At 38.3% G+C, this 27,429-nt stretch overlaps 1 pseudogene across 1 annotated transcript in view; it reads right to left on the bottom strand.

Annotated features, from left to right (window-relative positions):
• LOC307110181 (large ribosomal subunit protein uL11-like) overlaps positions 1–26,230 on the bottom strand; it is an 85,417-nt pseudogene extending 59,187 nt beyond the window's left edge. The window contains exon 1 of the transcript in view: positions 26,118–26,230. The product of the transcript in view is annotated as a large ribosomal subunit protein uL11-like (transcript). The remainder of the gene's footprint in view (positions 1–26,117) is intronic.
• Positions 26,231–27,429: the final 1,199 nt, after the last annotated feature.

Genomic DNA, 27,429 nt, shown 5'->3' with positions numbered 1-27,429 from the left:
AATAATAATAATAATAATAATAACATAGAGATCAGAAAAATAATAGAGAAGATCAACAGAACTAATAGCTAGTTTTTTAAAATAATAAAAAAATGACAAATATTTAGCTAGACTAAATAAGAAAAGGGAGACATCTCAAATAAATAAAATTAAAAAATGAAAGCTGAAACATTACAACTGATACCACAGAAATACGAAGGATCACGAGGATTATACTATGAATTATACACCAACAAATTGTTTAAACTAGAAGATAGATACATTTCTAGAAACATCTAACCTAATAAGACTAAATAAGGAAAAAATAAAAAATATAAACACCCAATAAATAATGTGCAAGAAGAATGAATCAGTAATCAAAAACCACCCAACAAAATAAAGCCCAAGACCAGATGGTTTCATTGGTGAGTTCTACCAAACATTTAAGAAAAAGAAAAGTCAATCTTTCTCAAACTTTTCCAAAAATTGAAGAGGAAGGAACACTCTGAAACTCATTTTGGGAGGCCAGCATTACCCTGACACCAAAGCCAAATAAGGACACTAAAGAAAACTATAGGTAATATTCCTGATGAACATAGACTTAAAAATTCTCAACAAAAGACTAGCAAACTGAATTCAAAAGCACATTCAAAGGATGAAACACCATGATCAAGTGGGATTTATCCCGGGAATGCAAGAAAGTTACAACATACACAAATTATTTTTAAAAAAATATATTTTTATTGATTTCAGAGAGGAAGGGAGAGAGATATATATATAGAAATATCAATGATGATAGAGAATCACTGATCAGCCACCTCCTGCACACCCGCTACTGAGGATCTAGCCTGCAACCCAGGCATGTGCCCTTGACCAGAATCAAACCTGGTACCTTTCAGTCCACAGGCTGATGCTCTATCCACTGAGCCAAAACGGCCAGGGCCACAAACTAATAAATGTGGTATACCATATTAATAGAATAAGAGATTAAAATTATATAATTATTTCAACAAATGCAGAAAAAACTATGACAAAATATATCTTTTCATGATAAAAACTCTCAAAAAATCAGGTGCAGAAGGAACATAAGCCAACATGATAAAACCATATATGATGAAGTGTCCAAAACATTGGTTATAAGAATGCTTAGTGATCTCAGTGAGAATTTTAACAAAAGCATAAGAAACATAAAAATGGAGATAGAAAACAAAAAGAACCAGTTAGAAATGAAGAATAAAATAACTGAAATGAGGAATACATTAGAGGGAATCAATAGTAGATTAGATGAAGCAGAGGATTGATTTAGTGATTCGGAAGATAAGGCAACAGAAAACAACCAATCAGAACAGAAAAAGTAAAAAAAAAGAATCTACCCAAATTAAGATAGTTTAAGGGACTCCTTAGATAACATCATGCATATCAACATTCACATTAAGGGTGTGCTGGAAGGAGAAGAGAGAGAACAAGGAATTGAAAACCTATTTGAAAAAATAACGAGAAAAAACTTCCCTAACTTTGTGAAGGAAATAGATGGATAGCACAGAGCATCCCAAATAAGATGAATCCAAATAGGCACACACCAAAACACATCATTGTGAAATGGCAAAGGTTAAAGACAAAGAGAGAATCTTAAAAGCATCAAGAGTAAAACAGTTAGTTATCTACAAGAGAGGTCCCATAAAACTATCAGTTGATTTCTCAACAGAAACTTTGCAGGCCAGAAGGGATTGGCACAAAATATTCAGAATGATGAAAAGCAAGGACCTAAAGCCGAGATTACTCTACCAAACAAAGATATTGTTTAGAACTGAAGGACAGATCAAGAGCTTCCCAGACAAGAAAAAACTGAAGGAGTTCATCACCACTGAACCAATATTACAAGCAATGTTAGAGGATCTTCGTTAAGAAGAAAAAGAAAAAGAAATAAAACTATAAATAATAAAATGGCAATAAATACATGTCTATTATCTTTAAATGAAAATGGATTAAATGCTCTAATCAAAAGACATAGGGTGGCTGAGTGAATAAGAAAACAGGAGCCTTATATATGCTATCTACAAGAGAATCAATTCAGATCTAAAGACACACACAAACTGAAAGTAAAGGGGTGGAAAAAGGTATTTTGTAAAAATGAAAATGAAAACAAAGCAGGAGTAGCAATATTTATACCAGACAGAATGGCCTTAAAACAAAAGCTGTAACAAGAGACAAAGAAGGACCTAGCAATTTTACTTCTGGGGATTTATTTGAAGAAATCCATTTTTACAAAAGGCAAGATATGGAAGCAACCTAGGTGCTCATTGAGAGATGAATGGTTAAATAAGTGGTGTATATATACAATAAAATATGACTTATCCATAAAAAAGTAAAATCTTGCCATTTGCAACATGAATGGTCTAGAGGGTATTGTGTGTAAAATAAGTCAGCCAAAGAAAGAGAATTCTGAGTGAAATAAGTCAGACAGAGAAAGACAAATGCCATATGATTTCACTTATATGTAGAATCTAAAAAATAAAATAAATGAACAAGCATAATAAAAACAGACTCATAGATACTGAGAGCATTTTAATGGTTGCCAGATGGTAGGGGACTTGGGGAGATGGGTGAAAAAGGTGAAGGGATTAAGAAGTATAAGTTGGTAGGTACAGAAGAGTAAATGTAGTATAGGGAATATAGTCAATAATATTGTAAAAACTATGTATGGTATCAGATGGATACTAGATCTATCAGGGTGATCACTTTGTAAGTTGTATAAATGTTAATCACTGAGTTGTACATCTGAAACAAATATAATATTGTACACCAACTGTAACTGAAAAATCAAAGTTAATTTAAAAGGACCATATAGCTAACATCATTTGAAAGAGTAAAAGGTTGAAAACTTCCTTTATGATTAGAAGAAGACAAGGGTATCCACTCTCACAAGCTCTATCTAGCATAGTACTGAAAGTCCTAGCCAGAGCAATCAAGCAAGCAAAAGAAATAAAAAGCATCCAAATTGGAAATAAATAAAAGTGTCTGTATTGGCAGGTGATATGAACTTATAAACAGAAAATTTTCACAACTCCACTAAAAATGGTTAGGACTAACTAATAAGTTTAGTAAAGTGTCAGGATACAACATCAATATGCAGAGTTATAGCACTCTGCAATAGCAATGAATTGTCTGAAAAAGAAAACAATCTATTCACAGTTTATAGAGTTTATAGTCTTATTGGAGTGGCAAAACCCCAACACACATGAAAGTTGACCAGTATCACTATCTTAGCAGCCATCCTTATAATCAAAGCAATGCAGTGGGCTTCAACCCCCTCTAGGAGAAGCCACTTAAATAATATACAAAGTCACTCTAGCTGGTTTGGCTCAGTGGAAAGAACATTGGCTCTAGAACTGAAGGGTCCTGGGTTCAATTCCAGTTGCAGGCTTGATCCCTGGCTCTGGTGGAGGTGTGTGCAGGAGGTAACCAATTGATGTGTCTCTCTCACATTGATGTTTCTCTCTCTCTGTATCTCCCTCCCCACACTTCTACTCTCTCTAAAAATCAATGAAAAAATATCCTCTGGTGAGGATTAACAACAACAAAAATAAAAAATACAAATTAAGCTCTGGCCTGTGTTGCTCAGTGGTTAGAGCATTGGCCTGCACACTGGAGGGTCAGGGGTTCAATTCCTGGTCAGGGGCATGTGCCTGGATTCCAGGTTCAATCCCTGGCCCTCATCAGGGCCCATGTGGGAGGAAACCAATAAATGTGTCTCTCTCATTTTGATGTTTCTCTCTCTTTTACTGTCTCTCTCTCCCCTTCTCCCTTCCCTTCCACTCATTCTAAAAATCAATGGACAAAAAATACCCTCACTCTTTGGGTGAGGAATAAAAAATAAAAAAAGTAAAAGTCTGTGATCACGAGTGAATGGGATTCCTTCCTCCAATTTTCTTCTCCCTCATTTCTGGTTTCATTCGGCCACCACTGTTTCTAATGTCTTTCCCTAGACTATCACCTTTCAGTAGCTTCCACTTACTACAGGACAAAATTTAGGTTTCACAGGGTGGCCATAAAGGCTTCGGCATTTATTCCAGCTCGGCTACCAGCTGAATGTCACCTCACTCAACACCATATGAAGCAAAGCAGGAGAATCAACCAGCTGAGTCTGGCCCAGTTGGTGACTCGCAGATTGTGAGCATTATGAAATGACTTTGGATTGGAGCCATCAAGTTTGGAGTGGTTGGTTATACAGAAATAGATGGTCATAAAATAGCTTATAAATTTCTTATATATTACCACCGTTCTCTTTCTTCATCATATTTTCCTCTACTTTTGACAAATCAATAGGCTTTATTAATGTTGAGCCGTTTTCAGTTAACAGGAAAAAAACACAAAACTGAGCTAAAAATACAGAGAACTCCGATATAACTCTTATTCTTCCAACAATTTCTCCTATTTTAACACCTTGTATTAGGGTAGTACATTTCTTAGAGTTGATGAGCCAACATTGATACAGGGTTATTAACTAAATTTCATAGTTTACATTAGGGTTCACTCTGTTTGTTGTATATTGTATAGGTTTTGACAAATGTATAATGACATGCATCCACCTTTACGGTGTTATACAGAATAGTTTCATTGCCCTAAAAAATCCCCTGTGATTTTCCTCCCCACAACCTTCACACAACACCTTGCTGCAAAAATATTAATGTGTTTAATTATGGGGCTCCCAGACTCTGTGGGGATGTTACATAATTACAGTAAAAGCATCACATTATTTATGCCTCTGATAAATGAAAAAAACAACGAGTTCTGAAAAACATCTAGTCTTAAGTTTTTGGACACGGGGTTATAAACCTCTGTTGGCTTCTATGGGATATCATCTCAGCTTAAAGTGCAAGGCGGAGATCTAGAATCGCAAGAAGACAGGAAGATCCAACTTTAAGGAATAGAAAAGGCTTATTTGCTCTCCCACTCTAATTTGTCACTGTCATTCTCAAAATATAGCCATTCTGAGTTGCCCATGATGGTGATAGGACTTTTAGGACATACGTTGTGGGTGGTATTAGCTCTCTCTGAACTAAGCGGTGCTTGACATCAGGTGGAGCTGGGGAAAGTGAGGTTAGGTGTAGGGCATCAGTCAGAAATAATTCTGTTACTGAAGCAAAATACTGCATCCCTGAAGTCTGGCCAAGACTGCTTTTATATTGTCTTTTCCTTCTCTGACTAATTCCAGAAGCAGGGGTGTGCTGCTTGCTAGTTCATCACCCCAAGGTTAATTCATTATAACTCAAGGAAAATTCCTTGCTTTTATTTACTTCTGTGGCACAGGCATGAGAAATGTAGACTCACTCCTGATTGGCTGAACTACTAACCCAGCTCTTGAAACATTAAATCTGAAATTAATATCTGGACAATCTTGAATCAGAGGCTCAAAATCATGCATGAGAAGCACTATCAGCTTAATACCTGGCTTTTCAGAGGGATCAGAGCAAACTTCCTTAGAAAGTTATTTTAGCTTTTGAACCTCAGTTTCCCCATCTGTAAAATGGTAGAAATAATAATAATTGTCCAGTTGTTGAAGAGATTAAATGAATTAACATACATAAGAGAATTTGAGTAATGCCTGGCACATATCACTGATGATGAATTGCCTTTCTTATACCTTTCAAACTTGTCAGATTTGTCCTTAGCCTAAATTTACTTCCTTATACCACGGGATGGCCCTTCATCATTGCTATTTCAGTTCTGTTATTAGTTCAGTGCTTCTTGTCTTTTCCAGGGGTCTGGAATTCAACTTTATTACCCCAAACATTTCCATTTTGAATCTTACCTCTAATTCTAAAATAAAGGCTTTTTATTCCTATTTTAAAACAAAGGACTTCATATGATTAGTAAGCAGCTATTTATTGATAATATTTTGGTGGTAAAAAAACGTTTTTGATGTCCCCGAAGTTATATCTTACTGTGCCAATGGGTAAGGTTAGCTGTGACTAGGCCCGCAGTGATGGCGAACCTATGACACGCGTGTCAGCACTGACACGCGTAGCCATTTCTGATGACACGCGGCCGCATGCCGAGGATGAAACATTTGCTGCTCCTGAGGATGAAACATTTGCGACTAGAGTCTTGGAGTTAGTTTTTTCCTCAAAGTGACACACTACCCGAGTTATGCTTAGTTATTTGGCGAAGTTTGACACACCAAGCTCAAAAGGTTGCCCATCACTGGACTAGGGAATTACACTGGGCTTGACAATTTAATTTATATGGTTGCTCCTCATACATGTGTACTGATATTCTGTTCATAGGGTTTCACATGTGGTCCTTACAACATGTAAGACAGATATCACCATCATCTCTACTCCTCAGATGAAGGAACCGAAGACTGGACAGTGGACAAATAAGCCACTAAGACATAGAATCAGGAGCCCCTGCCCCACCCCTAGCCTTCTGACTCCAAGCCCTGAGTTGTACATCTCTTTGTCAAATCTCTCTTTCCAAAAAAGGATGAATGTTGATAAATGCCAATTACCTAAAGCATAAGGAGATAGTGGTATACTGTATACTTTGAAATAAAGTTCTAAATACTTTCCCAATAATCATTTAGTAAATTCCTATATTAAAAAGTTATAGTAATTCCCATCCCATGAAAACCATCATGGGAGGGAAAGGATTTTTTGGTTATAAAACAATGACACCCACCCCCCTCCCACCAGACAATGTAAAACAAGTCAGAAAGCAGAGATCTGATAGCTCCACTCATCATTCTGTCTTTTGGTAAACATTTTTTCAACCTGAGGGATTGAAGAGTTTTATTTTCCTTAAAGAACCATATTTTGGAATTTATAGACCTTTTTTTAGTTACAAAACGAGTCTAAGAAACATCTCATAAAACGGAATTTGTGTATGCATATAAACTGTGGGATTTTGCCTCCTGAACCTCTGCCCAGAAGCAGAAGTATCTTAACCTTGTTAACAGGAATTTACAGACCTCCTGCTCTGAGCAGCTCCATCAAATGGCCTAGCCCAGCAGTGCATGGCCTGGTGAAATAAGGTAGCTGGCTAGTGGAGGGCTTTGCTTTATATTCAGCTAGTGTTTTCCTGAGGATGGCTCAAATACTAGTAGACTGTTTTTATCTGTCCCTCTGTATAAAATCTTTACTGAAGGACACTCAAAATTCTAGTTGGGTTGTAGCTTTGGAAACAGAGAATGAAAGTTTTACCAATGTCCAGAGACTTAATACTGTGGATGTCACATCAAAATTAACTAGTAGAAATGCTCAAAACTCACATATTATTTGGGGTCGCTCTGCTGTAATTTTTGATAACCAAGCTATTTCCCCAGCTCAATGATTAATTCTTTGAGGATGGATACTGTGTCTTAGGATCTCCCTAATCACAGATCCCAGCACAGAATGTGGCACAGAGCCAATACCTAGGAACCATTTGTTGAATGGATCTAGTCCAAAGGAACTACAGGATTTGATAAAGCTTCATATTTTTATTTTATTACTAGAAATAATAAAATAAATTACTTCTTTATACAGCAAAGAAAGCAAAGTAAGGGTCTGAGGAGGGCCAGGTGTGAGAGAGAAATGCTGATCCAAGGTATATACAGGATTCTGTTGGGTGACACCTAAGTATTTAACCCAGCTTGGGCAGAAAAGGGTGTGTGTGTGTGTGTGTGTGTGTGTGTGTGTGTGTGTGTGTGTGTATGTTGCCTCCTGAAGGAAGTGATATTTGAGGTGGGTCATTAATCAGGTAGGGAAGGTAGAAAGGTACTTCTCATGGTAGGGACAGCAAAACAAAGAGGCATGAGACAGCTGAGTGAATGGAGAGCCCTCTGTTTCTGTGCATGCTTCCTTGTGGTTTCTCGCCCTCCCAATACCTTTATATTATGTTCTAATATACTCATCTTTTGAAGCATTTTGAGTGTACTTTATCTCAAACATTTTTCCAATCTTCCTTATCCTTATAGTTTTATTTTTATTATAATTCATATTTTTAATCTTTAATTTCCTCTATCACATTTTACTTTTTAGTTTTTGGGTTTCAGTTTTTAACAATAACCTTTTGTGTCCTTTACTTTTATGGCTTTTGATCCACTAATCCTGTTAACCTTTATCTCTAATTTCACCTATTTTATCTCATTATTTTAAAAATCTTAATCTCTTTATTTTCTTTCAGGTGCTCATTCTTACTTTCTACCTTCTGTTTTTCTCTTAGCCCACTCTCAGTCTTTCCTAAGTTTTGAATCACTTTTTATTATTATTTTAATATTAATTTTAATATTGTTTTTTCTCTTTATCTCCTACTGTCCTCCTTTTGTTCTGTTTGCATTCATAATGGCAGCAGGAAGCGTGGCCACAAGGCTGGCAGTGAGGACGTACTGGGAGGCTGGCCGCTTTCTCTCCAGCTGTGGTGACACCATCCCAGACTCCTGCGCTTTCTCTCACTCCCACTTCCCTTCATCCTAAGCATCTTCTTCATATATCCACACAGCTCACCTTTCAACAAACACCAGACTGAAGTTGAAAACCCACTCATGTTCATTCATTGATTACTTCACTTGCAGTGATCATTTTTCAATGAACGAAAATGTCTATGAACATTGCTCAGTTTAACATCTTTAAGTGCAAAATTATCTTTCAGCTGGCCCGCAGTAAAACTCCCACCTCCTGAGGGTTGAAGTATCACCCCAGGGCTGGTGTGAGAATTGAAGCCCTGTGTTTAGTTGGTGCTCTAGGGGTGTGCTCTTTGGGCTTCAAAGCGCAAATGGAGGTCACCCATAGCAAAACACAGCTGTGTTATCCCAGCAGTTGCAGAATGAAGTCTTCCACCCCGCTCCTCCAGGGCCCTGCATTCGCTCACACTCTAATGTGTTGTCCCTTGGTGTGTTGGGGGCTGGAGAAGAGAGAAAAATGGAATAAGAGAAGAAACAAATGGGCTCCTGGCTATGTGAGTCTAACGTCCTATGCCTCTCTTGGCTTTGCCATTTTTGCGTTATATAAGGCTTTCTCTTTGTAAATTCAATTTTCTTTGGATTCCTTGAGTTTTAAGAGGTTCCAGATTGATAAACAAAGTTCAGATTGTGACCAATACTTTGCACCAGAAATCATCTAAAAATGTGGTCTAAGCCTGGTTACTTGTACAAATTCATATCATAATTACATGATGCTTTTATATTTGTCTAAAAATTCATAATATAATACTGTTTATACTAATTTCTGATATAAATATTATAAAATGAATAAAGAACAGATATGTCAAATTACTAATCACTATTGAAAATACTATTTGTCCAATTAAAAAATGGGCAAAGGACCTAAATGGACACTTTTGAAAGAGGACATACAGAAGGCCAGGAGACATGAAAACATGCTCAAAGTCACTCATCATCAGAGAGATGCAAATCAAAACAACAATGAGGTACCATCTCACACCTGTCAGAATGACTATCATTAACAAATCAACAAATGACAAGTGCTGGCGAGGATGTGGAGAAAAAGGAACCCTCCTGCACTGCTGGAACCCTGGTGCAGCCACTGTGGAGAACAGTATAGAGATTCATCAAAAAATTAAAAATGGAACTCCCATTCAACCCAGTCATGCCACTTCTGGGAATACTATATCCCAAGAAACCAGAAACACCAATCAGAAAGGACATATGCACCCCTATGTTCATAGCAGCACAATTTACAATAGCTAAGATTTGGAAACAGCCTAAGTGCCCATCAGCAGATGAGTGGATTAAAAAACTGTGGTACATCTACACAATGGAATACTACGCTGCTATAAAAAAGAAGGGACTTTTACCATTTGCAGCAGCATGGATTGACCTGGAGAGCATTATGCTGAGCAAAATAAGCCAGTTGGAGAAAGATAAATATCATATAATCTCACTCATATGTGGTATATAATGAACAACATAAACTGATGAACACAAATAGATCCAGAGACAAAGAAACACTGAACAGACCATCCAACCTCAGAGAGAAGGCAGGGGAGGGGCGGCGGGTAAGAGATCAACCAAAGGACTTGTATGCATGTATATTAACATAACCAATGGACACAGACACTGGGGCAGTGGGGGCTTGTTCTGGGGGGTTGGAGGGGGGTTCAATGGGGGGAAAAAGGAGACATATGTGATACTTCAAACAATAAAAAAAGAAAATACTATTTGTATTTGTTTCCCAGGTCTGTTGTAACAAATTGTCACAAACTGGGTGGTTTAATTTATTTGTTCTCTCACAGCTCAGGGGGCCAGAAGTGTGAAATCAAGTGGTGGCAGGTCTGGTTCCTTGTGGGGGCTCTGAGAAAGAATCCTTTCCATGCCTCTCTCCAAGCTTCTGGTGACTTCCAATGTTCCTTGGTTTGTTCAGCACAACTCTCAGCTCTGCTCTGTCTTCACATGGCCTTACTGTCTGTGTGTCTCTGTGTCCCAAATCTCCATCTTCTCTCTATTATAAGGACACTACCCATTGGGGTTAGGGCTCACCAGGATGATTTCATTTCAAGATCCTTAATTATAGCTACAAAGACCTTTTCCCAAATAATGTCACCTTCACAGGTCCCGGGGCTTAGGTCTTGGGGATATCTTCTAGGGAAGCAGTAGTCAACTCACTACACTGTCAGTCATGATGTTCTTAATTTTTTTCTCTTTGCTGGTGTTGCTAAGCAGGGGTGAATAAATGATGCACTGGGTATGCTGTCAAATAATATTTCTTATTAATGGTCTAAACAAGGTTTTTTTATTTTAAGGAAGTAAAACCCAAACAAGCAGGACTAAAAAAAAAAGATTTATCGTAATAAATGGAGAGGCTTTTTGATAACTAATGAAGGGAAGGAAAGAACATTGGCCTCAAAAGTCCTAGAACAGAGAATAGAAAGGAAGCAACTGAGGTGCTGCCTTCTTTTCCCTGTGGCTGAATGGCCATTCTTGTTCTATTCCTCCCTGCTCCTCCCTGGATGTGCCATGGTCAACGTGGGCTGACATACCAAAATGCCACATTCACGGTGGCTTAAACAACAGACATTTGTTTCTCTCTGTCCTGAAGGCTGGAAGTCCAAGATCAAGGTGACGGCAGATTTGGCTCTTTCGGAAAGGGGCCCTCTTTCTGGCCACCTTCTCATTGTATCCTTACACTAGGGGAGAGGGAGGGCTCTGGGCCTTCTTTCTCTTCTTGTAAGGTCACTAATTGCATTATGGGGACCCCACTTTCAGGACCTCATCTAAACCTAATTACTTGCTAATGGCCCTACCTCCAAATACCATCACGTTGGAGTTAGGGCTTCAACACACACTGAGTGGCCAGATTATTATGATCTCTGAACGCATAATAATCTGGCCACTCAGTGTATCACTCAGTGTATATCCTATATAATAAAAGGCTAATATGCAAATTGTCCCCTCAACCAGGAGTTCGACCAGCAGGCAGGCCGGCCATCCGCCCATGTCCCCTCCCCCTGGCCAGGCTGGCCAGACCCCTCCTATGCATGAATTCATGCACCGGGCCTCTAATACACACACACACACACACACACACACACACACACACACACACTGAGTGTCCCGATTATTATGCGTTCCGAGATCATAATAATCTGGCCACTCAGTGTATGTATCTGGAGCAACACAAACATTCAGTCCATAACAATGTGGCGATTGCATTCCCTTGTCTCTTCTCCTTGGCCTTTTCTGATTGCTCACAGTTTCTCGACCATGGTAACTTCTTGCATTTGGCTTTGGCCTTCCTTAGTGAGGAAGCACGACCTAGTTCTTCTTAGCCTCATTAACTACAACTATGCCTTCTGTGTATCAATATTTTTAAACAAGAATTTGAGTGCCTTTATGCATTTTTTTTCAAAATTATATAAACTAAGGATGTTGCCCTAACTATAGTTGGGCCGTGTTCATATGAAATGTTCAATCATGCACCATCAGCAATGGCTGGGGGCATAGGGCGAGGGCAGCATCATGTATCATGTGGTCGACTGGACACTCGCAGGGAATTTGGGTAGGATTAGGTTCCCTGAGAAGGTGACCTTGGCGTGGACATCCAATATAGTCAGTTAATGGTTTGAAATCATATCAAGCTCAGAGCAGAAAACTTGGAAAATATAAACAAATGCAAAGAAGAAATTCAAATTGCCAGAGCTTCACTTTTAGTGGTAACTGCTATTACCTGTTTAATCATGTACTTTTCATGTTTTTCTAGTCATGCACATCTATATGTATTTTAAATATTTTATTTTGAAATATACTACATACAGAAGAGTATCCTATATAATAAAAGGGTAATATGCAAATCTACTGAACGGCAGAACGACTGGTCACTATTATGCGCACTGACCATCAGGGGGCAGACGCTCAAATCAGGAGCTGCCCCCTGGTGGTCAGTGCGCTCCCACAGGGGGAGCACTACTCAGCCAGAAGCCAGGCTCATGGCTTGTGAGCACAGCGGCAGTGGCAGGAGCCTCTCCCACCTCTGCTTTAGGCAGGCAGTAAGGAGTGAGGGGTCCCAGACTGCGAGAGCCCTGGACTGTGAAAGGGATGTCTGACTGCTGGCTTAGGCCCGATCCCCCAGGGGATCGGGACTAAGTCGGCAGGCGGACGTCCCCTGAGGGGTCACGGACTGTGATAGGGCACAGGCCAGGCTGGGGGACCCCCTGCCCCCACCCCACCTGCCCCCGTCTCAGTGCATGATTTTCGTGCACTGGGCCTCTAGTATAACATACATGTATTAAAGAAAAACAATTTAAAGAAATACCTGTACACCTACTAACTTGCATAAGAAAATAGAATGTTAGCAATATCTTTGAAATTTTTAATTCACTTTTATTAAATTATATTCCTTCTTCAACTTTGTGTCAATCACTTCCTTATTTTTTCAGCTTTTTTGAGATTATTGACATATAACATGTGATGATTTGATACATGTATATATTCCCTTATTTTCTTTATAGTCTCAGCACATTTTTGTGATTACTCAAAGAAAATATTATTATGCCTGTTTTTTAACTTTATATAATGGAATGTACTCTATGTAATTTTCTGAAAATTTTCTCACTCAGTACAATTTAAGTTTTTTTTTTTATTTTGAGATTCAATAAGACATTTAAAATATTATTCATTTGATAAGTATAGCTATAGTTTATTTCTGTTCACTGCTATATAGTATTCCATTTTCTTAATAAATCACAATTTATTTTTCCAGTCTCTTGCACATGGTCACTTAAGTATTCCCACTATTTTGCTATTATAAGCAATACTGCTAGAATCATCTTAGTGCATAGTCAACCATTGGTGACTATGATCCACAGTAGAAAAAACATGTTGCATATTGACTCAGTACATACACTCACACTTCAAATGCTCCTCCAAAGTCCTCAGCAGCTCCTCAGGGGGGCCCAAGGATTAAGCTCCCATCCAGGTGATGTCAATAAAGGCTCTGCTTAATCCAAAGAAATAAAAAAGGGATGAATGGTCAATCATGACTCCTTGACCAATTTCCAGGCACGAGCCAGTTTTCACACTCAGAACCATAAAGTAAGAGAGTGACCATATCCCATGAAGAAGATCCCTGCAAAGTCTACATAGTTGTGATTCTCCCAGCCTTTCCCAAATGGATCTAGTCATCTACTCAGTAACATCATCGAAGAAAAAGAAGTAGTTTTTTAAAAATATATTTTATTGATTTTTTACAGAGAGGAAGGTAGAGGGATAGAGAGTTAGAAACATCGATGAGAGTGAAACATTGATCAGCTGCCTCCTGCACACTCCCTACTGGGTATGTGCCTGCAACCAAGGTACATGCCCTTGACCGGAATAGAACCTGGGACCCTTGAGTCCGCAGGCCGACGCTCTATCTACTGAGCCAAACCGGTTAGGGCAAAAGAAGTAGTTCTGAGAGCTGTTCGACATGGGGTCTTAGTTGATGCTGAGACCTGGGACTCAAATCACCCTCATGCATTCTTGTAAGCATATGACACCATGTTTTGTTTCTTATATGTGGGTTTTAGCTAGAGTTTAAGCATATTCAGTCTCACAGTTTTGTCTTTTAACTACTACATTTATATTTATTACAGTTATTATGTATTTGTATTCATTTTTATCATTTTATTTTGTACTTTCTATTTAGTTCTACTGTTTTCTGATTTTCTATATTTTTTCTTTTCTTGCTTTTTTTCTCAATCGAGTAGTTGTTTCTATCCCATTGTATTTTTTTCTGAACGACTTCAGAAGCAATAAACTCTATATATGATTCCATCAGTTAGCCTAGGCATTTTGCACGTATTAAAACCTTTAAATAATTTTACCTTCTTCTCAAAGGGACTTAGGACATTTTAACTTGTCTTTCCCTCCAAAACTGTACATTTTCCCCTCTAGAATTTTAGTTTTATTTTAAAGCCCATTATTAATATTTATTTAGACTTATCCACATATGTATAATTTTTCTTTCTTCACCATGGCTTTTCTATCTTAGACTCCCTTTCTAGAATTATTTTCTCTCTTTTGGAAGTACACATATAAAAAGTTGGTTTATGCCCTAACCGGTTTGGCTCAGTGGATAGAGCGTCGGCCTGCGGACTGAAGGGTCCCAGGTTCTATTCCGGTCAAGGGCATGTACCTTGGTTGCGGGCACATCCCCAGTAGGGGGTGTGCAGGAGGCAGCTGATCGATGTTTCTAACTTGCTCTCCCTCTCTGTAAAAAATCAATAAAATATATTTTTTTAAAAAGTTAGTTTAGGGAGGACCTTTTGATAGTAAATGATCAGTGTTGTACAGTAATAATGGTTTTTGAAGCATATATTTGCTAGATAGCCAATCCTGCACATGTGTGTGCACACATGCATGTGACACACTTTTTTCATCCTGTATTTTTGTTTAGGATAATCATGTGATATGAATATTATATCAGCTCCCAAATAATCTCAAATATGAGTTAGTGGCTGTTTAATATTCTATTGTATAGATAAACTATAATTTATTTAAACAATCCCCAAATATTTATTATGTAGGCCATTTCCAACCTTTTACTGTTATAATTAATACTGTAGCAAACATTCATATATATAAATCTTTGTCCTCATTTCTGAATGTTTCTTTAGGGAGTATAACCAGAAGTAGAATTTCTGGGTCAGAATATCTTAGTCTTATAAATTTAATTTAATTTTATTCCTCTCCCCCTCCCCATCACACATCTGCAACTAAAGCTTGGGAATCGCTTTTTAAATTAAAATTTTTACTTACATCAAAGTAAAACCTGCACATGATTAAAAAAGTCAAACAGTGAGGGAGGATTTAAAATGAGAAGAAACAGATTCCTGTTCTATACATGCCCCTTCTGTGTGCATGGGAAAAGCTATTAATTTTGTCAGTTACAGTTTTGTTAATTACATCAACACTTCAAAATAGTTTGTGTTACTTTTTGGCACCATTTCATTTCTTTCCACTTTGTAAATGAGATTTTAGCACCCTCACACTTTCTCCCTTTCTTCTTTTCCTGGCTGTGGGGACCATGCCAGGTCCCCGGATAGTCAAGGCCGGTGGGAGCACAGAGGCCTCGTTGTCAATACACCAGAATGGCCAAAGGCCGCTCTGGGCATGTGCCTACACGGGATGTTCAAGGACTCAGAGCCTGGGAATCCCAATCAGGCCAAGAGACCAGGAGCGGGTGCAAGGACACATGACACACTGTGCTCTTCAGTAGCCAATATGATTGATGTAACTATTGGCAAGAAGCCTTCCTTTCTAAATAGTGTTAAAGTAGGTTACTGACCAGCTAGTAGGCTGGAGTATGGAGAGAGAGAGCAGCTAGGATGGAGTGTGTGAAGAAGTCTGCTAGAGAGAGCAGCTGGGCAGGAGAGACAGGAGAGGCTGCTGAGCCGGAGAGCTCAGGTACCCCTATGATGTGAGGCAGTGAGTCTAGGAGGCAGCGTGTGGCTACTCAGATAATAGCTGTGGGTACAGAGCCTGATGCTGCTCTATGGGAAGATATGTATTCACCAGCCAGTGTCCGGCTGCCTGCCTGTATGGACTTTGCTGTGAGGACTGTTCTTGTCTGATGGCTATGTGACCACTGGCTTCAGGAATAAAGACTCATTCTAATACACCTACAACCTCTCATGGCTTCTCTGTCTAAGAGCCGGTGTCCTGGTCCAGCCCCAGGAAGAAGGGCTCAGACCCAATACCTGTTACTACTGAGCAGAGGATAAAGGAGGAACTTGGACTAAATTCCCAACAGTTAGTACAGTGGGCAGGGTCCAAGCAGGAACGAGCCCTGGTGTAGTCGAATGGAGAATTTAGAAGAATACATGGACTCAGAGCCAGCCAGTCAGACCAGCAGAGCTGTGCGGTGCTCTTGCTGCTGGCTCGGACACTGGCCATCTCCCACTTTTGCTTTCTACTGCATAAACCTACTTTCAAGATGAATAAGCTATGCATTCTGTTTAACAACCATAGCCAAAATATTCTAGAAGCTGATTGTAAATATTGAAAACAGTAAGATTTACATGGTTACCGCTATGTACATGTGGCTCAAGGTAGAGCTTAGCAGTGTGCTGATCACACTGCTTCCTCTTGGTTCCCCCCTCTTCCACTGCCCTTTCCTTCTCAGGTTTTTCACTCTCTCTAAATACCGGGGGAACCCAGAGTTTGTTCCTGAGTCTTCCATCCATATTCCTCTTCACCTGACTTTCACCTTAGGCAACTCCATCCAGTGCTATAGATTTAATCCTGTCCAAGTGCGAATGAATCCCAAGTGTATTCATTAGCCTTTACTTCTTTCTGAGCTCTCGGCTTGAGATATTGACCTATTGGATTTCTACTAGGATTTTTCTACTTAATGTGTCTAAATGCAGTTTTTATTTTATTCTCTAACTATTCCTCACCTGCTCATTCCCTCTTTATTAAATGGTATCACCCTCTACTTAGCTGATCAATATGAAACTGATAGTTATCTTGGACGTCTCCTTTTTCCTCACCTCCATATTTACTGCACCAACAGAAGACACACTGTCTGTCAATATCTCTCACCTTCTATTGCTACCACCATCATTTATTGCCTGGACTATTTATTGCATTAGCCTTTTTGCTGATAGAGACTTTTAAAATCCAATTTCCATACAGCAGTTTTCTCCTTACAATGTAAATTAGATCATGTAACATTTATGAATTAGAACCTCCACTGGCTTCTTAGACTAGTACCCAAACTCCTTATGATGGTATACAGAATCTTCCCCCTGCTCTCCCTGCCTGCCTATCTCTCTGGCCTCATCTCTTACTACTTTCCCTAAACTATATTCCTATTTGAATCTTTTTCTGAACAAATGTCAATTGAAAATCTAAGAAAGGCTACTTGAGATATTTTTTTTCTAAAAAGGCAAATGGATGATAGGAAATTGTTAATAGTCAACTAGTCAACTCAACCATTTACTTGAAAATATTTACTCTTTACTTGCTATGTTAGGTAAATTGGGCAGAACCTCAGGGAGTTCATCCTTTGGTATGGAAAAACTGACATTTAACAAGTTTATAGAATATTGTGAAAATTGCTAGAACTAGGTGTGAACCTCTAAAAAGGTGAAAAAATTATTTTTTCCTGCATATTAGTTTCAAAGAAAACTTAAAAAAAGAAAAAAGAAAAAAAAGGGGGAAATTAACATGCATATTTTAAGGAATGAAGGAATGTTGACGTTATCTATGAGATGTTCTGTTAGAGCAAAGGAAAATTTGAGGTGGGCCCTGAAGCATACGTTCACTGGCAGGACAAAGAAGAAAATCCCATTTCATAGAGGAGACATAGCAGGTGTCAGTGGTATCAAAGCAAAGAAATTTGAATATTTATAGAGTACTGAAAGTTGGTGGTAATGCAGAGTTAGTTTAGAAAGACTCAAAGTTTTGTTCCTTAAATAACTGGCTAGGGAGCAAAGTCATGAAATGGGATAAGGAAGGCAAGATATAAGTTAGGTTTGCTGGGAAAGATAGTTTTTGATATATAGAGTTTGATACATAGAGTTTTGATATATAGAGTTTGAGTTTTGATATATAGAGTTTGAGGTTCCATGCACATATCCCAATGTGTCCAGAGCTTAAGAGAGAGTTCTCAATGGGAGAAACAGATTTGTAAAATTTTAGCATATTTTAATGCTTTGCTGTTATTCAGAATTGGAATATAATCACCTTGCATAAAAAGATTTTCTAATGTGTAAGTATTTTTTAAAAGTTATATTTTCATTTTTCACATTTCATTATATTTTGATTTATGGAGAGAGAGAGAGAGAGAGAGAGAGAGAGAGAGAGAGAGAGAGAGAAGACGATAGATTTTTCTTGGTTAGGCAATCATGCCTTTGGCTAAGGGGATTTCTGCAATAATTGAAAAATACCTTCAAATTTCTGCTGAGAAGTTACTTTTCCCTTCAGAATTTTATTCTAAAATAAGATAATCACAGGAGGAACACTTTTTAGTCTAACTATAAAGGTTAATCACTATGTAAATGATTAGAAAATATAGTGGAGCACTTGTACTTTCCTTGGACCTTCATTCCTTAAAAAACATTACAGAAATCATGACACTACAAAACTCTAGATCAGTGGTTGGCAAACTCATTAGTCAACAGAGCCAAATATCAACAGTACAACGATTAAAATTTCTTTTGAGAGCCAAATTTTTTAAACTTAAACTTCTTCTAACACCACTTCTTCAAAATAAACTCACCCAGGCTGGGGTATTTTGTGGAAGAGCCACACTCAAGGGGACAAAGAGCCGCATGTGGCTTGCGAGCCACAGTTTGCCGACCAGGGTTCTAGACCATCCAAGTATCTTAGAAATAAATCCTTCCAAAGGTTTCTAATTACACCTAGAATTAAATTCAAAATTTCTTACTACATCTTCATAATCATACATGATCTAAATCCCACTTAACTTTTTGATCTCATCTCCTGCCATGGTTATCATACTTCAGGATGCTATCCCCCTGCTCGAAAATATACGAAGCTTGTTCCTGCACAGAACCTTTGTATTTGCTGTTCCCCTTTTTTTGCAAAGCCATCCCTTCACTCTTTACCTATATCCTTACTATCTCAGCTCAGATGTCACATCCTCAGAGCTGCTTTCCTTCACCCCGTATCTAAAGCATATCTCCCCCATTTTGCTCTCTCACAACACTGTAGTTCATTACACTCATTACTCTCCAAAAATTATCTTATTTATTTAATTATATACTTGTTTACTTTAGTGTTGTCCAAGCACCAAGATGTTTCCCTAGTTAATGCTCAATAAATATATGTGGATTTACTGAATGGATGAAAAAAAATGAATAAATCAAAGGGATGCTATCTTACCTGAAAAAAAATATTGGTTGACCTAAACCTGTCTCATGATCTGGAGTATGAGGCCAACTAGACAGGGTTCAAAGGATCTATTGTAATGACAGAGAACTTAGAACACAAGCCTCTCTCTTTATCCATGCAAATTGGGACCACAGAGTTGCTCAAGGAAATAAATGAAAACTGAAACAACTAAAGGAAATACCAGTACAATTTATAGGCAACCTTTGCTGAGCACCCACCATGCACCTGGCTCTGTGCTGAGAGCTTCACCTGTAATGCATTATTTCATTTCAACCTCACATCACCAGGTGAGACAAGGACTGTTAAATCTACTTTACTGTAACAAAACATCAACAAACCAACAGGCTTAAGGAGGTTCAGTAATTTGCCAAATGCTACACATTGCTAACTGAGGTAGAACTGGGGATTCAACCCAGGTGAGTTTCACTCCAGAGCTTAAATTTATATCACTAGAGTATTCTGCATTTAACTTACTGAGAAAACCTAAGACAGAAATTGCATTAATTAGGCTTATAGAAATAAAATTCCATTTAATTCCATCTTTTAGAAAATAAATGAATCAATAAAAACTGCTGCCTATATAGTTGGTTAGTCAAAAATTACCCCCATCCTCATATTAGGGTGCCAACAAACTTATCCTGCTTAAATCTGAACATTTCTACAAAATAGTTTCAGGTACTGCAATAGAAGAAGCCTGTGTTATTGTCTCTGCTCCCCTAGTAATTCCTAATATGACGCCTTCCTCCGGCACTGGTTACAACTGGCCCTTTGCTGCAGGCTTGGAAGACTCTTCAGATAGTTTTTAGTAGGTTTCTACAGCTCCTTTCCCCCAATAGATGTAGAAACTTCAAGACTAGATGAATCTTTGACATTTCAGATATAGAAAAGACCACAAAAGGTGATAGACAACATTTTTAACTGTCATGACAGGCCCAAGTTTTCTCTATTGCAAAGTGAGAAAATTAGAATAGATCTTTGGATTAGACCCAGAGTTTTTTTAAATTAATATCCTAGCTAATAAAGACAGAATATGCAAATTGACCACCACTCCACGACAAAGGTGGAGGCACCCACAGCCAATAAGGAGGGAATATGCAAATTGATGCAACAAAGGTGGCGGTGGCCTAGCTGGGACGCTTGTGTCATCGCCATGGCAATGACGCAGGCATTCCGCCCCACCCTGGCCGCTCCGGGCCTCTGGGCAGCACGCATACAGGCACCAAGTGGCCGGGGTGGGACAGGATGCCTGCTTTAAGGGGGGGTACAGGGGATGGAGGGAGCTACAGGAGGGCAGCAGGGCCAGAGTGAAAGGTGGAAGGCGGTGGTCAGAGCAAAGGCCCGGGTACCAGGTGCCGGAGGGAAGCCGGTGCCAGCAGCCAGGGGAAGGAAGGCCTATTCTTGCATGAATCTTCATGCATCAGGCCTCTAGTTTTTATAAAATGTTGGTGGGTAAGAAAATATGGATTTGAAAAATTATGGGAGTTGAAGTTTTGTGATATTTGATTTGAGTGTCATTACTTTCCCTCATTTTACATTTGACTTGTGAGCCTACCCATGACACATGCAATGTGGAAGTTATACCATCGTAATTAACCTAGTTATTAATAACAGGAAAGGAGCAAAGGGAAGGCCAGATAGTATAGGAATGTCATTTGGGCAACTTCACCAGGAAGCTACAACTTTACACTCCTCAGGGGTCCAACAAAGGGAAGATGGATGCATGCCCAGTAAAGTTGAGGTGGCATAGGGAAGGTGCTTTCTGTCAGTCACACCTGAGAACAAAGGTCATTGGCCAGAATGGGTGTGGCCACGGCAAGGGCGAGAGTTTTGGGATAACCACCTGAACAAAGGAGTTCACTCTCTTGGTTCCTCTTGTGCTCTTTCTGTTCTTGGGACTCTTGGGACTTGTGTGACTCTGGGCTTGTGGGGCTCCTTTGCATTCACCCACGTGGTCCACAGCCATGTGGACCTCACACACAATGGACTAGTGAACTGCAACTAGCCTGATGCTGTACTGAACATGGTTCCAACATGGAGGGGAAACGCTGGACATTGGCTTTGTTTCTAGCTTTACTGAAACCCCAGCTACACTTCTTCTATGATGGGACTTTAGGGATGTAATTTCATAGAAATAAAGCTTTCTACCATATCTCATCCTCCTGTGGGGACCTCTAGAAATGCTTATTCCAGTGGTACCCCAAGAACCCCACTCCCACTGGGAATGGAGAATGACCATCCATGCTTTTCTCCAATAACAGAAGTACTGCTACTATGCATTGTGGGTTAATGAAGAATATCATTTTTGACAAAGCTGGATTTAAAACCAGGCTGTACTATTTAGAACTTTAAGTCTTTGGGCAAGATATTTAATGTCTTTGACCCTTAGTTTCCTTATCTACAAAGTGTAAATACTAATTTTTATGGTATAAAACACCTAGCACATAAGTATAATCTTAATATATTTTATTTTCCTTTTCTTCTTCTTCTGAGTTCTAAATTGACACCCCGCCCCCCCCTGCAATTGCTGTTTAGTTAGTACTAGGGAATAACAGAAGCTATTAATTGTCCTCAGATACCAATTTTCTCTTCTTTCTACTAATAGAACCATCTGAGTTTTTCCTGGCACGTATCCACCCAGATAGAACTTAACCATTTCCAGCATTGCTTACAACTAGGTGTTGCATGTGACTAAATTTTGGGTCAGTAGATCATGAGAGAGGAACTGAACAACTTCCTGGTCCTGTCCTGAAAATAAAGCTGCTAACCCTCCACTTCCTCTTTCCCCTCCCCGCAGGCTGGAATTCAGACATGGTGATGGTGAGTCAGCTTTGACCTGCAGTGTTGGGGATAGCAGAGAACAAGATAGAAGGAACCAGAGTTGTTGGATGACCATGTGAAGACTGTCTATTCCCTGAACTGCCCATCATCTTAGAGTTTGATGTGAGAAAATTATAACTTCTTACTTATTACAGTCCTAGTGCAGCCTGGCAATCTCTCCCAACATGGACACCCTATGCGCCAAGCCTCCTGCCCATAGTGCACCTTGACCCCCTTGTTCATATGCATGCCAGCCCCCTGACTAGAGCTCTTCTGTGCCCCAGAAGGTTACTTCCTATTTTGCCAGTTACTGTGGACCAGATCTGGTTTAGCAGCACAGAAAACTTTCCTGCCACCCTGTGAGTTGCAACCACACTTTCTCCAACAAAGTCTGAATTCTTGGGGAGAGTACATTCTATCCACATTTGTCTTTCTTTGGGTATTTTCTATCACTCCTAGGGTAGCCTATTGTATTACATTTTATGGTGTCTCTTTTATCATTGCTAAATAATTCTTTATAATAAAATTCTCTATATCTTGTTATGATCTCTATATCCTGTTTGGACTCACATTGAAACAGTTGGAAAACAAAATTTGCAGGGTGCTACAGAGAGTATACACTCATTAGATTCTTTTGGGAATGAGTTGATTTGAATAATCATTTCTTAAACTAAGACTATGTGGTTGTTGTATTTTATTTTATTTTATTTTATTTTATTTTATTTTATTATTTTATTTTATTTTATTTTATTTTATTTTATTTTATTTTATTTTATTTTATTTTATTTTATTTTTGTCTTCCTTTAAAAATAATGGAACCAAATCTTGCTTTGAGAGAAGCATGGCTGGGAGTTGATAATAGCTTTATTTACTGTGGCCACAGCAATCATCTGCACTAATGATAATTAATTTGAGAGAATTAGAAGATTTATTTATTTAATGAAACTACAAGTAATTGTGCATTTCTTTACTAATGACATAAGGGAAATGAGACCTGTTAACATTTAAAATAGTTTGTAATGGACATGAACAATATTTAAAGAGTAAAACCTTATATTATCATTGATTCCCTTACAGTTGCAATAAATGTTTTAGTTTATCACTTTCTTCTAATTACTAGAGCTTTGTCTACACATATGATGGGAGTAAATTGGCATATAATTTATTTCTTCCCTTCAGCCTCCTTTAAAGCATAAACAATTTCATTAATTTAAATTAATTGAGCTGCTACTATATTCCAGGTGACTGTATATTTTAGCAAGTACTTATTGCTATAATAACGCTGTATAATGTGCTCCCCTCAAAACAATGGTTTAAAACAATAATCAATATTTCCGTCACAGGTCTACTAGTTGGTGGTTTTGACTGGACTCAGTAGGGTGTGATATTGACTGATCTTACTCATATATCTGGAAGTTGACTAGTTGTTGGATGACCTACAATAGACTCAGCTATGGTTACACAGCTGTGTTCCATTTGTTTTGTTTTCAACATCTAGACTTATTATTTTTTAAAATCTTTATTGTTGAGAGTATTACAGATGTCCCCCTTATTTTTACTACATTGCCCCGTTCTGCCCAGCTCCTGGGCCACCCCTGCCTTCACCACATTATTGTCTGTGTCCAGGGGCAATGCATATAGGTTCTTTGGTTAATCTTTTCCCGCTCCCCTCCTCCCTCCCTCTGAGATGCGTCAGTCTGTTGCATGTGTCCATGCCTCTGGATCTGTTTTGTTCATCAGTTTATGTTGTTCATTAGATTCCACATATAAGTGAGATCATGTGATATTTGTCTTTCTCTGTCTGGCTTATTTTGCTTAGCATAATAATATCCAGGTCTCTCCATGCTGGCTCAAAGTGTAAGAGATCCTAGCTGCATAGTATTCCATTCCATTTGGTTTTCCTTCTTTTAGGAGGTACTGAGTGGTGTTTTTTTTTAAGGTGATGATAGAGAACAAAAGTGAGAGGAAGTGGAAAGATGTAAGTGTTTTTATTGGCTCTGTTTGTGTTACATATACTAACACCTTGTTGGTCAAAGTAAGTTACATGGTGCTGTATTAGTTTGCTAGGGCTGCCATAACAAGATACCACCAGTGGATGCCTTAAAAACCAGAAAATAATTTTTTCACACTTCTGGAGAAAAGAAGTCCAAGATCAAGGTACTGGCAGGTCTGGTTTCTTCTTGGGCCTCCCTCATTGATTTGGAGATGGCTGGCTGCCTTCTTGCTGCATCCTCACATGATCTTACCTCTATGCACTTGTGAATCTAGTGTCTTTGAAATCCCAGATTTCCTCTTCTTATAAGGACACCAGACAGGATGGATGAGGCCCACTCTAATGGCCTCATTGAACCTACTCACCACTTTTAAGGCACTATCTGCAAGTACAGTCACATTCTGAGATACTGGGGGTTAAGGTTTCAATATATGAAATTTTGGTGGTGGAGGAAGGATACAATTCATCCCTTAATACACGAACAAGCCCAGAGTCAGAGTGGGAAGTCATGTATACAAAGAGATGCAAAGCATTGGGACTAATATCTCCCTCAGTCTCCACAATACTAAATAAAAATCCCCTCAATGATATGGTTATTTTTGTCCCTTTACAGAGGAGGCCAAATGAGGCTCGGTTGGATGTGAGTCCCCACATGTTTATGTTTTTTTTCTTATATGAAAACATTGATTAACTGAAATAAGAGGTCAAGAGAAATCTTTTTACTTTTAATTTTTTCTATTTTGTATTAGAGGCAACCTAGTGCAGTGGCTATGAGTGTGAGCTCTTGGCAATAGCCTACCTGAACCCAAATCTCACCTACAACATTTACTGGCTATTATACCTTGGGCGAAGTATTTCATTCTTGTCTATCTTATTTTCCTGTAACATGAGAATAAGTGTACTACCTACCACACTGCATTATTAAGGGATTACATCCTTTATTATATGTAAAGCTTAGAACATACCCTGGTGTATAGAAAGTACTATACACTATTTGCTATAACAATAACAAAAACAATTATTATAACTCTCATTTAATGTGTGATACCTATTAAACATCACATAATTCTTTTTTGATCAGGGTGACATTTCCTAATGATCGGAGGGATGAGCAAGCTAAATAGTTTGGCTAACAGCATATCACTTATTAACTGGTACTCTGTTGCAGAATACCAAATACTTTATTAAGAAATTCTTGAGTTGATTAATTTATATTTTTAAATAAAGTTGTAGTATTTCAAGTTTCAGTTCTCTATAACTATAAATTCATTAGGGAACAGGCCTCTAGTGCCAATCAATTACTTAGATTATTTTCATAGCTTCAAATGGATTTATCAACTTTTAGTTCCTCTTCTTTCCAAACTATTTAATATACTGAGGTCAGACTCAGATTCTGAGAAACATGGTTTCATCATGTTACTGCTCTACTCACGCCTTTAGTGGCTCTCAAGGGCCGAAAAGATAATGTTCCAACTCCTTATGCTAGTATGCAAAACAGTCCATAGAATGGATGCCTAATTTCCCACAGTTCCCCATCATGACTTGCATATTCCTGCAACTGTTATTTTACTCACACCCATTTCCCAACTTGCATTTCTCCTTTCATGTTCTCCACTTAAGGAGTCTTTCCCCTAGGTTGGGATTTGATGTCTGGGGGGTATGTGTCTAACTTTATCAGTTTTTATATTGTCTATTGTTATTTATTAAGGAGGATAAAAATTTGTTTTCCAATGTAGTTTTTCCTTCATTATTGCTTAAATTAATAATCAGTTATCGATACTATGCGTATACAGATGCTACTCACATTTGAGTGTTACAGTGTACGATGGTTATGCTTTCTTTCCCTGAAGGTAATACTAACAAAGACTCATATATACATATACACACACACAGCCTGGCTACACATATATAGGAATATATACAACCACCCTCATCTAAAACCTGGTTACTCATTTACATTGTTTTCTTTGTAACCGTCACTAAATTTTCTCATACCTTTCAAGAGCTTCTTGGTATAATTTTTCACAGTCAATCACTTCCAATCCTTGATCACTTTCAATGTGTTTTGCACTCTGAGACAAGTCCTCAGTTCTCTGGTCTGGGAGCATTGTTTCCCATGCCTGCTGCACAGTTTTCAACTCAGGACCTCTGTTCTCATTCTTGACATTCCTTTTGTTAGTCTCACAGAGATTCTAATTTGTTTGTTTTTCTATGCTTCTTTAGCATGAAGGCTGAGGGTGAACAAAATTTCCTGTAACATTGATGATGCTTGGTTGCTAAATTATAGTAAAGGAAGGTATTACTGCATCAAATTTTAATGCTTTAAAAATTATGACCACAACCTTCATTTAACAAAGGGACATTAGCTGACACTGAGTTTTAAACATTTCATTAAAAAAGGAATTTGGAACTTGTAATTCTTCAGAGTTTTTAGATGAAGGATAACTTCTATTTCCTATAACCCTTTGTCCTCATATTATATAACTTTCCTCATGGTAGAAGACGAGATAGATTCTGTATTTACTTTAATGACTGGTGTCTAAAAGAAGCAATCATAAAATCTAACGAGCAAGGGAAAGATTATTGTGAGACAATTTCCTCTCCAGATCATTTAAACAGATTAATAAAAAGAATATTTACTACCTATAGTTATATCACCTTAGTCACGGATGGGCTGACTTTAACTTTTTGTGATAGTATAAAATTCATTTTTTACCTTTAAGTCCCCTTAAGTTGTCCCCATTGTACGATGAAATAGCTGAGGGATGAAATGTGTTCAGAATCAGTACTTGTGTGTGTGTATGCTATGTGAGGAAAGAGGAAATAAGTGTGATGCTTCTAAATGGTTTAAGTGCCTGGCCATTATTTCTCACCTTTTGTCATTTTCAACAGTACACCTCTGAGGGTAATATGTGTTTGGGGAAAAAGTATGGAAAACAAATGAGTTTCTGTTTCTGAGTTGGTCAGTGTTGTTTTATCTTTTGTGTGATGTTGCCAGAGATACTTTTATCCTATTAAGAGATCTTTAAAGCAAATCTTGGAAGAAGCAATTCTTATTTTTTCTATCTCATGTTCTGTTGCAAATCAGTAGCATTTTGGAAAATTTACCCCTTCCTCTGTGTACAACTCCTTCTTGCCAAAGATAAATAAATGTGGGAATTGGGAATTTGTTTAAAATAAAGAAAATTGCAATCAAATTGTTAGGGAACATCTCAGGCCTACACACATTTGGTTAAGTATTTTGCATTCTCTACATCCATACCCAGGATAAACCATGTTTCGAATATAATGCTAAGCTCCGAAAGAG

Source organism: Cnephaeus nilssonii (genome assembly GCF_951640355.1).
Source record: "Cnephaeus nilssonii genome assembly, chromosome: 13".
In the NCBI taxonomy this organism is placed as follows: Eukaryota; Metazoa; Chordata; class Mammalia; order Chiroptera; family Vespertilionidae; genus Cnephaeus; species Cnephaeus nilssonii.
The sequence above is the reverse complement of the archived record's forward strand: the minus strand, read 5'-3'. Positions and strand labels throughout refer to the sequence as shown.